Consider the following 11,066-nt stretch of genomic DNA (forward strand, 5'->3'; position numbering starts at 1 on the left):
CTGAGAAAGGATATGGAACTAGGCAGATCACCAGACTATTACAATGGTAATAAGTCCCAAAATAATTCTAGCATTATTATGTATACTACTGCTTTGCAAACATTGGAATGAGATGGGCCAGATATGGATGTGAAAGTGCACTGTGGTGTGGATGTTAAGAGGGCTCAAGTGGTTACTTTGGAGGACTATATTTAATTTCATTTTTATTTTCCTTTTTAAAAAATTAATTAGAAGATATTTTGGGCTTTTTTCAGACATAAAAAAAGACATTAATATGCCAGGTTAATATAAAGATTCAGATATGCTATCTTAGCTGTCCTTATCTTAAGGAGAAGAAGGAAAGATTTTAAAAATGAATAATTAAATGAGCATTAAAATAATATAGCTGCTGATTTTCCATAATTCTATTGATATTGTTACTATTGCTCATAATGGTTCTACTTAGACAGATTGATAGTAGCTTTTATCATCCTTCTAAGTGTCCTATCAAATTCTGGTGTGTGCAGCAGAGCTGATAAGAGATGACAAATGCCACCTCTGGGATCTCCATATATTATATTTATGCATGGCTGTTCACTGACAGCCAGTCAAGGAGAGCTGGAAAGTAGTTTTATTGTTCTGGTGGGGCAGCTGCTACTCTTCTTCCACCAGCAGAATAGGAAAGGGTGCACCTGCCATTGTGTGAGAAATTTGAATTTAATTCCTTGCAATTTTAAAACTGCCCTGGTGTGCAAAGAGGCCATCATCAGGGCATCTGGAGGCCAATGAAAGGAAAGGAGAGAGTAGATGAACTCCAGCCTTGGAGGCTGATGCTGAAACAAGAAGACGGGGACACACAAGAGAGCATTCAGGGACTTAGCAGATAAAGAGTTCTCTGCCTGTGAGTGGTGGGAAAGCACAAAACAGGTCACTGATGTTGTCTTGTCTCAAGGACCTTTCATGGACTCTCGTCCTGGCAGGTGGGAGCTTCCTGCCTCCTGGTGAGAGAGGTGAACGTCAGGTGCAATTTCCTGGCTGGGCAATGGTGCTAAGCAACAAAGATCTGCCACAGCTTTCCTTCCCATCCTAAATCTCTTTGATATTCAGCCTTGTTTACTGCTGCTCCTCTACTTTAGGAACAGAAAGCAATTATGATTTTTACACTTTCTGCTCCTGTCTGGACTATGGTCTCATGTTGCCTTCTGTTACCAAGATCTTTTTCTTGAATGGGACTTACTTTGAGAACAGCTGAGACCACTGATCATTTGGCAACATCTATCAATATCTGTCTTTTCACTTCTTCATTCTTCCAACCACCCTTGTTCATTTTTTCTTCTAGCCTTTCACTTTTAAAGTATTATTTTTGCCCAGATGCAATAAAGAAGTCATCAAAGTATGACTCACGTATCCTCAAGGCTCAACAGCCATGAGACAAACAAGACAAGCGCAAAGCATATTTGTTAGAAAACAAAACAAAAAACCCCAAACCAAACACAAATTCATGTAATGAATGATCAATGAATGGTCAATTCATGCGGTGACAACTTTGGTTCCACTTTTTCACCATGCTTGTGCTGACTTTATGGATAGTCATATATTTAAACAGACTCATAAATGAACTGCAAAGACATTTCAGGAAAATGAATAAAGCAACAATTTAAAACTAAGTTTGTAATAGGTGTAAGACATTTAGCAGAAAGGTTGTATGTACACTATGCTGAAGAATTTTACTCATTTAATTGGTTAAAAAAAGAAGAAGCTGGACTCTTTATCTGTCTCTATATTTAAAAGTAAGAAATGGCCACGTAAGATAGTGTGGTTGGCTTCTTGTGAATGTTATGAGTTAAAATTATATTGCACAGTGGTTAGCCTGAGTCCTTGCTTGGTGATATGTAAGTAAGGCTGATTTCCATTTTTCTTTTTTTTTTAACTTTATTACAAAGTAGATGATTACCTCTATCTATAATTCAGAGTGTGATTATTTGTAAATAACATTTTTAAACCATCAACAGCCATACATAATTGTGGTGGGTATGAGCACCACGCAGCCTCTCACTCACTCTTCCCTCAGTGGGATGGAATAGAAAATCAGAAAAGTAAGTGAGAAAACTCATGAGCTGAGATCAAGACAGTTTAATAGGTAAAGAAAAATCCACATGTGCAAGCCAAAGAAAATAAGAAATTCATTCACCACCTCCCAGAGGTAGGCAGGTGTTCAGCCACCTGCAGGAAGGCAGGGCTTCATCACCGGTTCTGAATAGTGACATGTCACCCAGATACATCTATGGAAAGGTGGGGGACTGACAGTACATTTTAAGCACTGAATATGCTTAAGAGAGGGGCTGAAAGTGAATATTTTCCCTCCAAGGAGAACCTTCTAGCTGTTGGGAGAGAGAGGTTCAAGAGACTGTGTAACTCTATAAAGTGTGTAAACTCATGGGAAGGCACTGGGATTTCTCTCTTCCCAGAAAATTGGGCAACTCATTAAGTGATAGGTTATTAAGAGTACGTGAGTACTGAGTTGCTGCTCAATAGGTTTTAGCCCAGATTTTCCTTCACCACTTTAGCTGTCATTTCATTACTGTGATGCTTGAGATGTGAGGGCCTGGCCCAACCAAGTTGATTGTGGCAGCCTAAATTAGACCTCTGGCTCTCTTATACTGATATCAGAGATCTGTGCAGGGAGAAAGGCACCTCCAAGGGCTGATTCTTGAGGTGATAGCTGCTGTGCTGGGAAACTTCCTCTTGGTGCCCATGCAAACCAAGCTGCCTGTCAGCCCATTGGAAACTTCGTGTGCAATGGTGTGTCTAAATGAGTGAGTGACCAACAAGCCCACAACCTTTGCATCAGTTTATCCAAGAAAAAGAACATTGCAAAGGACAGGTGTCAAATGACTTTCTTTAGGGAAAAGGTATAGTGGCATGTGTGAGGAGTGGAGGCCTTGCAGGCCTTCATAACAAGACTGCCAGTTTCTGGAGTTGGTCTTCTTCTAATAGGGCCTACTTAGTCATATATCTTAAACATATTTTATCTCCCTCATCATCCCTTAAGTGGAGCATCCCCACAGGACTTGTGCTGCTGTTGTAGGCAAATATGATTTCCCCACTACTCGGAGGCATCATCTTTGTTCACACTTTCCCTACCTCCACCCACTGGATAATCCTCCAAATGAACAGATAAAGGCATTCAGAATATGAATGATAAATTATGCTGGAAAGCAGCAAGGTTCCTAATATTCTACGTGGAGTTGTGGAACTGAGGCTTAGCAACAGGTGCTCAGTAATAAAACACAGGTCAGCTCTTGTGAGATGCTGGTTATCTTGTCAGGTAAGATGAAGAATTGAAACCACTCTTTCCCCCTCTCAGTATTATGAACAGCCTCGGGCTTGTCTTTCTGCCTAAAGCCACCCCAGGGTGCAACACTCTGGGGTGTCACAAATACCTACATCTCCTGAAAATTCTTGCAATTTCAGACTCTTTCAGAGTCTTCAACAATGCCATTGTCTATAGATTATCTCATTCTGACAAAGGACATCAGGAATTTTGTGAGAATATGGAATTTACGCATATCATTTTTTAAGGTGAATGAAAATTGCCCATGGTTGGGGAAAGGATGATCTTCTGGTTACAAATTTGATTTTGCGTTTTGCAACTCTGTTATTTCTCTTTTACTTTTTTCCTATGAATATGGAGCAATACCTTGAACTTAAATAAGATATTTCTAATATCTCCAAGATCAGCATGTATGCATTTAAGCTTTTTTCATGAATCAAAGCAAAGTGCTGGAAGGACTCTCCTATCTCTTTCTACAGTTGTTGGTTTTCTCTCATAATGGAGTTGTCCCCTTTGGCTTACATTAGATAAAGCCATACAAACATCAGTCAAAGGAAATTCATACAAGAAATGCAAGACACACAAACTTGTAGATTTTTGCATTTGCCTTTATCAGACAAGAAGGTTTTAATACTAAAGAAAAAAACTCTTTGGAAAGTTACCTAAGCCAGAGAAAACATTTTATGTGAACTCTGTTATGGAGAAATACCTTATGAAACAAAAGGTGGCAGTTGAAAGGTGAAATATAAAGTAAGAGGTTTGTTGGATTTGGATGGCATATTTAAACCATGCCTTGACTACAAACAGCATCCTGGTTTGGGGGAAGATATGATTGGAAAAGGATAAGTTGAAAGTTTGTTTGAAAAAGGATAAAATTTGAAACTTGATAAGTTTGTTTGAAAAAGGATAACATCTGCCACTTTCTGAAAAAAAGAAACTTTCCAATTTTTTATACATCACTTCCAGCCCCCAAGTGATGAGCAGCCAAGAGCTGTCAGAGGACACGCTGGGTGAAGATGTACGGCTGGGGGTGTGGGCTGTTATCACTGATCTCCACATTTGCTTCTCTGCTTTAGAGGACTAAGTTAGTCCTGCTGTTTGCAAGCAGAAAAAGGCTACACACATACAGGAACTTTCGAGTCAGCGTGGGAGAGAGGTACAGACCAGCTGCAGATCACTTCTGGGCCATTCTCAGTTGCACTCACAGGTGGCATGTGTTGTATGGTGCTCTGCTGTGCTGCCAGCACTGGCTTTCAGAAGCCAGTTGCTTTTTGGAAGATCATCAGCTTCCATGACTTTTAGATCAGGGAAATGCTAAAACATCCAGAAAGATGCAGATACTGCTTGTTAAGAAATGTGGTAATGTCAAATGAATAAACAACAAAAGAATGGGTTGTCCCTTGAATAGGATTTGTCTTTATTTGAAGAAAATATTTTTATGGCAAAATAAACATGTTGAACAAAATGGGCAAAAGTACCAGGAAAATGGACTCCTTAAAATCAATATTATTTTACTATGCATGTTCAAAATTTGAAATCAAAACACCGTTTTTATTAAAATCCAGCTACTTTCTGAAAACGCTTTCATAATTTCTGGACAAAATGAAAAAGGTGATTTGAGTTGAGTAGAAATGTTTGTAAAGTGAAAACATGTTCTGCTGATCAATTATAGCTGCCATAAAGCCCCCCTCATTTCTATGACTCCTCTGCATTAATGTAGCCTTTTTGGAAATCCTGAGGAGGCAATATGTGTTCCTTCAGAGCAATACTAATTTTTTCAAAGACTCATTCTTAGAAGAGTGGAACTTGAGTGTTTAAACTTATAGCATGTAGCTAAAAGCTCAAATACATTTCACTAACTAGCAAGCAAGTTATATTTCTGCAGCTTAAGCTTTACTTGTCATACATCTGAAACCCCAAATCACTTCTATTTTTTTTGTGTGGTATAGAAGTAATTTCACAGGATATCTGGGTTTTAATTTTCTGTTGACTACAAGTAAATAATCAGCTAATTCTGAAAAGATAGGACTTCAAAACATGAGTGTTTATAATAGGAAATCTTATAGTAACTCAATTTTAAAATACAACTAATTTAGAAAATTGAAAAAGAAAATAAAAAGAATTTTTTGAGGAAACAGGAACAGAGATTATTCTAAGGACTTTTTAAATTTTTATCCTGGCATTTCAGAAGTACCAAAAACTTGAAGAAATCTAATCTTCAAAAATCTGAAAATTATTTATCATTTATCTACCATCTTCTTCAGGTTTTCTGATACAGAAAATACTATTGTGTTTTATCTGGAGAAGAGTGGAGTCACCAACTGCAAGATCAAAAGGGGCTCTAAAAGGGTGAGGTAATGCTAGGTATCATTTCTGAGCCCACATATTCCAATCACTCCATTGCCATCTCTGATGAATCACCCTTCACTACCCTTTTCTTTGCATTAAACAATAATAAATATCCTAAAATGTACCTTGTACTTCAACACTGTAGTTTCTATGGAGACAGGATGATTAGCTCTTTGCTTTTACTTACTGCCCTGATTTTGTTCTCTCCACTTTTGCAACACCCCAAATATTTGATAGTTTCCCAGACAAAGAATTCTCCATTCTACATACTTGATTTTACAGATTTTCCTGTAATTTCTGTTTGAGTTAAAGCAGCCCTTGTGAAAAAGGAATCCAAGTTAAATTAGATTGTAAATGATAGCAAACATACCAATATATTAGGGAAACAGTTGCAATGTTCCGTTGTGACCATTAGAGTCACATTTATTTTCATTTTCCAGCTAAAACTGATTCAAAGTTTGCCTTTTACAGTCTTCTGTGGGTCTTCAGGACCCACACCTGCTCTCCTCATATTGCATAAGATAACAAATAATGTCCCCGGGGACAGTTTCAGCCAGTTGTCTCAGTCCCCTAGGGCAAATTTCATCCATGTTTGTTCATCTAAAGCAATTCAACTCTGTAAATATTCTGCTCTACTCCTCCTTCCCAGCTCTAACCTGAGATCTCGTTCCTGTGTTACTGAGATTAAAGATGGTATCTACAAGATTTACAATTGCCTCTTATCAATGAAGGGATTAAACATTTCAGTTTTCCTAATTCGTCTGTCACCTTTTCATCATCTTCTTACTCCTGATCTTGTTACTGAATGACTGTGACTCACATCTCTCTGTTCATCCCTTACAGCCCTTTCTTCTCTTGTCACCACATGCCTGTGCTCTTCTTTCCTACTCATCCTCGTTACTCTGGTTAGTTTCCACTTTCTTATTGTGACACTCATAGGTGTGAGATTATTGAAAAGGTGATTTTAACCAGCAAGTTTCCATCTAGGCTTGTCACTCTCTCTCCATGCTGAGGCAGCTCATGCCCAAGCCCTTCCTGTTCAGGAAAGTGCTGTTTCTCCTTAGGTGTTGTTATTGTTGTTTGTTTGTGGGGGTTTTTTTGGTGATTTCTTTTGTTTGTTTGTTTTTTGGTTTATTTTTTCTTTCTTGTCTCTTTTGGGGTCTATTTTCCGGTCTCTGAATGTATGAAGTCAGAATTTCATTGGCATTTTTGCTACTCCCTTCACTTATTTTCTAAAGATCATGAACTTAAAATTTTCACATTGATTTTCACCTAATTTTCCTACAAGATTTTATTCTCATCTATTATCATCCTTCCTTTTCTTGAATTCTTCCTTCTCGTTGCTTCCAGCACATCCAGGATTACCACCTTTCTGTATCATGTTGGTTTATTTTCCCAATGACAAAGTGGGTGACTAAAATCCCCAAAGCAGACTCTGTCTCTTTGATGGACTGCTTACATAAAGCTTCATCCTCTTGACAGGTATTCATAGTGATTTGCCTCCTCCTTCACTGTAGTCCCCATATTTATTGCCCTTTCCATTGCTAACCTTTTCTCATCAGGTTAATGTGGTGATTTCAAATCACCTTTCCTCATTTCCTCCACTTGTCTTTAATGATCAATCGATATTCCTTCTTGTAATTTTTTAGCATATTAATATACCCCAGTAAGTCTTAATTATACAAGGAGAAAATTGCATTTTTATCATGTAGTGAGAGTATAAATTCTTTTTTTTCTTGCAGTGTCTATGCATGTACAAAGTTTTCAGCTAATTGAAGCACTACACTTTCTTTGTTCCTCTTCTGATCCCGTTATCATAAGTGACCAGTGGGTTCTTAGAAGTCTTATTCAGTTTATCCTAAAGCAATCCCAGTAAGGTTAGCAAAGCCTCTGTACAATGATATATCCCATGCTTTTCCAAGCTGAACTGCATTGTTACCACTATGAGGTAGAATATCATATTGAGGAAAACAAGGTCTTTATGGAGATGCCAATTTTTCACCATACACTAAATTTTGGGGCACATTTTTATTTTTCTGATCCTTTATCCATGACTGAAAGGATTATGATCTGTGAGGGCAGATGATCATAAAGGTAAATTCTCTAACAGGATCTCCTCTGGCTCCTTTCATTATCTTTGTGTGGATATCTTCATTATCTTCATGGGAGTGTTAACACTTTGATCATGAGATCACTTTGTGTTAACAAAGTGATCATGAGATCACTTTGACAGGTCACAGAATAAGTTCCTCAAATGTTTTTCTTTCAGTTGTGGAAGAGTAAGAAGAATAACGTGATGGGCAGCACTATAAGGTGAAGCATAGTTCTCAATTCTGTTTACAGTTCATGGTGTCACACATCAAATTGTTCCAGCATTATTGTTGGTATCAGTTCATAAGAAATAGTGGCTTAGTACGCTAAAAATTAAGAAATTTAGGTGTTAAAAAAACCTATTAGGAGCAGGTGTGAGATCAAAGTCAAACTTGTACTTTGTCACTTGCTCTCCCTTATTTTTATCTTCCCTGCTTTTTCACAGGATCTTGTTGTCATAGCCACTCTCAGTTGTGATCACAGTTGTGATCTCTTTACACTGAAAACTTTTCATTCTTATTTGTCCAATGTTTAAGGAAAAAACAAACAAAATGAAAAGAACAAGTCCTGGTCCAAACTGGAGCAATTTGCAACTACTGTAATGTAAATAGTATGTAGCCCAGACATACAATGAACTGAGGGACTGCCAGTACTTTCTGGGCCCACACACTTGGAAGGGGTGGAGGCAGCAGGAAATGATTAGCAGAGGGGAAAGGCAGAGCTCCACCAGGCAAAGCTGAGGAGGCTCTGCAGTTTCAAGAGCTGCCAGCCCTGCTCAGGGCTGTCTTTGTGCACATGTTGAGATGAGGAAGCTGCTTGAGGTCAGCCAACTGGGCTGTTTCCACATTCGCTAAGATTCTGTTTATTGGCTTGAAAACACTCACAGGTTAACAGTAAATAACAAGGATGTAGTGAAGAAAGCAAGTTAAAAGCTTGTTTTGAATTTAGAAGTTGCCAATAGCACTAGCTGTGTTAGCACCAGAAAAAAAAGAAAGCATCATAAATGTCTAAAGCACCTCAGAGTCACTCAAATAACGAAAAAAAAAATTATTTGGGCTCTCTGCTTGTTTTCATTCCCATCTACAAGCTTGCACACACACACTAAACCCAGCTGTGTTCTTTGTAAATTTAAAGCAAAAATCATTTTATTGAGTCATCAGCTGGAAGAGGTATGAACTCTTTCAGTCAGTAGGAGCACAACAGATTTTCCACAGGATTCTTTGAAAGTCTCCTTCGTCTGGGCTGAACCATCACATCTGGCATAAACTTACTTCGGCTGACTCCCAGACCCACATCCAGGACATGAATATTCATCATGTTACTCATGCTGCGTTCATTTCCCTCTGATGTGTTCAACTCCCAGCACCAGGGAGACACTCAAAAACAGCTGGGGAGATGTTGCCAGGTTTTACTATTCAGGCTAAGCAGGAAATAATTTTCACATCCCATAAAACTTTCCAGTACAAGGGGGTTCTTTACTTTATTTTTTTTCTTTTTTGTTTTTTTCTAGCCCACTTTGGAAAAAAAAATCTTGACTAAATGCCAGTTTTCAATGAAGAAAACAAAAAATTCCCCGTACTCACCTTAAAATAAATCAAACCAAGAAAATAATCACCAAATCAAGAAGAAAGACCCATTTTCCATTATTCAGGCCCCAGATGTAAACTGGGATGCCCCTACACCATTATATTTTATTCCAGTAAACATTATTTCAGTCTGTCTCTGCCCTTCATTCCCCACTTGAAGTTTCAGCTTGAATCTAAGTGTTTGTTTTCCCAATAACAAACTGAATTAACTGCTGAATTTTCAGATTCTAAAAAGTATAAAATTTTTTATATTTTTATATAAAGAAACAAATTCCTACCTAGGCTTACTTATAGCATTATTTGAGGACCTTTAAGAACATGTAACAAAAATTGTGCAACAGCTGTAGAGCTTGAAATACAATTATTCATATGACTTCTATGGGCTCTTTGTAAGATCACAAAATCACAGAATAATAGAATCACAGGATCACAGAATGGCTTGGGTTGGAAAAAACCTTGAAGATCCATCACCTCTGCCATGATCAGGAACACCTTCCATTAGACTAGGTTGCTCAAAATCCCATCCAGCCTGATCTCAAACACTCACTCCCAGGAATGGGGCACCCACAGCTTCTCCGGCCAACCTGTTCCAGTGCCTCATCATTCTCACAGCAGAAAATTTCTTCCTAATTTAAATCTGTTCTCTTTCAGTTTGAAGCCATTCCCCCTTATCCTGTCACCACATGCTCTTTAACAAAAGGTCCCTCTCCATCTTTCTTTCTTGTAGGCTCCCTTCAGGTACTGGAAGGCTGCAGCTGGGTCACCCTAAGCCTTCTCTTCTCCAGGCTGAACAATCTCAGCTCTCTTGGTCTTTCCTCATGGAAGAGCCACAACAGCTCCATGGATGCAGCCCTGCAGGTGGGGTCCCACAGGAGCAGAGCAGAGGGGCAGAATCCCCTCCCTCCCTGCTGCCCACGCTGCTTTGGATGCAGCCCAGGACACCTTTGGCTCTCTGGGCTGGGAGTGCCATGGCTGGGTCATGTCCAGCCTCTCATCCACCTGCACCCCCAAGTCCTTCTCAGCAGGGCTGCTGTCCATCTGTCCGTCCCTCAGCCTGGATTGATACCAGGGGCTGCCCCAGGTGCAGCACCTTGCACTCAGTCTTATTAAACCTTATGAGATTCCATGGACCCATTTCTTGAGCCTGTCCAGGTCCCTCTGGATGGCATCCCATCCTTCAGGTGTGTCAGTCATACCACTCAGCTTGTTGTCAGCAGCAAATCTGCTGAGACAAGTTCTAGGATGCAAAAGGATGCTGCCCAGTTCCTTAGACAGCTGTCTACTGAGCTTACAACAAGTGGGAGAAAGATAACAATTACCTTCTTCTGGGTAATTGAAGGAACTGTGTGATTCCCATTGTGGCTGGAAGCAGGACATGGGGTGCTGTGCAAGCTTTGCTTGCTGCATGACCATCACCTGGGAGCTCCAACATAACCAGCATGACCTGGCCATCAGCCTTAACGAAGACAGGAAAGGGGGGCCTGTGAGATAATGGCAGCTCAACATTTTATAGATTTTGAATTCCCCAAATTAATCCCAATTTTGACATAGGCAATGAATAGCTAGTATTATGGCTGGCACAAAGAAAAGAAGAAAATGAAGATGCTTCTATAAGATTAAAAGCCAATTTTAGCTAAGAAATACAGAAAATCACCTCTAAAATCTTACTGCCTGAAGTAGAAGCTATCAATACTGGATGAGACAGAAGTGACAGGTTGATGAATCTA

The sequence above is a fragment of the Melospiza melodia genome, chromosome 4 (assembly GCF_035770615.1).
Source record: "Melospiza melodia melodia isolate bMelMel2 chromosome 4, bMelMel2.pri, whole genome shotgun sequence".
Taxonomy (NCBI): Eukaryota; Metazoa; Chordata; class Aves; order Passeriformes; family Passerellidae; genus Melospiza; species Melospiza melodia.